Genomic DNA, 2,034 nt, shown 5'->3' with positions numbered 1-2,034 from the left:
TGTACATATGAATGTTTTCCACTTGTATTCTTCCATATCATCACACAAATAAGTCTGAGTTTGTTTTACAAGATGTAGGTTACATTGTTTTCCTAAAGTTAATGTTTTTCTTGTCGGGATTCTCTGCTATAGTTATAGTTTCCAACTGACAGAAGCTGTTAAAATATAGTACAGTAAAAACTCTCTTAATGACCACCTCGTAATTACAACTAACTCGCTAAGACGACAAGCATTTTTCAGTCCCGAATTTTTCCTTTTGTATGTTTCCAGTTTGCTTACAAAAAATCAAACGCATTTCAAAATAATTGTTTGATGGTGTGGGTGTGATAGGGTGTTGCATGTGATGATGTGGGTGGGAGGGTTCGTGTGTGAAGGTGGTGATTTTTGTGTGTGGAGTGAAATGAGTGTGTGCGGTTGGGGGTTGGTTATTGTGGTTGAGTGTTTTTGGTTGTTTGTTTTGGAATGTTTAGGAATGTTTGTTTGTGAAGGCGTGTTTGTGTATGTGCATCTGTGTGGGTATGGATATTTTCCTTTTTATGCCCCGGAAGGAGGGCATATAATGATCGGAGCGTCCGTCCGTCTGTCAATCTTTCTGTCACACTTTGCGTTTAGGTTTCGCATTTAGGTTTTGAAAAATGCTCATAAGTTCTATGTCCCTTCACATACCAACTTGATATTTGGCATGCATGTGTATATTATAGAGCTGAACATTTTGAGTGGTGAAAGGTGAAGGTTATCCTTCAAGGTCAAAGGTAAAACAAACATGTATCAAAGTGGCGCAGTAGGGGGCATTGTGTTTCTGACAAACACATCTCTTGTTTACTATATACCTGCAATTCATTAAGAGTTTTGCTTGAATAATAATGAAAATTGTATACATGCTCAGCAAGCACTATCCCAACATATCAGTAAAGTGTTGTAAAGCTTCAATATTTTATTAAGGAAAAGGCACGTTAAAAATTCAAAGATTAAATTTTGTTCACTAGTTACAGGGATGTCTTTTGATTTTTTCAATCACTTTAAAGATTGGCATTTGGGTTTACAACACAATCCTTCTTTAGCACTCAAGACTTGAGTGTGCATTGGAAATGGAACCCATTCATTTTAAATTCTTCAAAATTGTTCTTACCTTAGGTACACTTAAAATTGCTAGAATTCAAACAGTTTTACATGATTACCAAACGCTTATTTCTAATTGCATAAAGTTTAATTGAATTGTTCTAGTGGTAAAATATCTTAAATATCTGAAAGAAATTGTAAATTCCCGATGACGGATGATGCTCAAAGGTCGATTACATGATTGTGCATGACCTAGTACAGCGAACTAATATAAGGCAGGGTCTCTAGGTCTACATTATATGATTTGGGTAGGAAGTTTAGTTTAGTTTCTGAATGGTTTAAGTATAGTCTAAACTGATTATATATATTAAATGAAACACTAGATAATGTGCAACGTGCAGAAATCAGAAAGACACATTAAATTTACTGAGTGACATAGTTATGCAGAAAAGCAAATTGTGAATAAAATCCTTGTATGGTGAACAAGCAAGAACTCACTTTTTAACTAATAATCATGCAACCCGCTCAGAATGTATGCTTTTACTTTTATCAAAAAGTTCTCAGGAGAATGTAAACCATTTCCAATAAATACTTTGCTGCCTTGAAGTGATGCCATTCCTTTGTTATGACATTATAGTCTTTGTATCTGACTTTTATTTAATAATTTCAAAATTATCAAGCATCCTGAAAGCCTTCTTATGCGCCTATAAGTTGTCAAACTTGGGCTGAAAATTTGTTCCAAATAATATCAGATCGTAATTGTCTTTGGATTGTAACAGAGCACAACAGGGTCTGTTGTTCTCTTGTTAGTTAATTCTTGTTTAAATCTTTATAGGATACTGATGACAAACTGTGTCTATTTTATTGTACATGATTGAGGAAAATTAATTTAATAGAAGATGTTTCCATTTTAACAAATAAATAAATATTTTAAATAATTGCAGTGCAAGTTGACGTCATGGCAGAATGTGGAAG

Source organism: Dreissena polymorpha, chromosome 1 (assembly GCF_020536995.1).
Source record: "Dreissena polymorpha isolate Duluth1 chromosome 1, UMN_Dpol_1.0, whole genome shotgun sequence".
NCBI lineage: Eukaryota > Metazoa > Mollusca > Bivalvia > Myida > Dreissenidae > Dreissena > Dreissena polymorpha.
The sequence above is the reverse complement of the archived record's forward strand: the minus strand, read 5'-3'. Positions refer to the sequence as shown.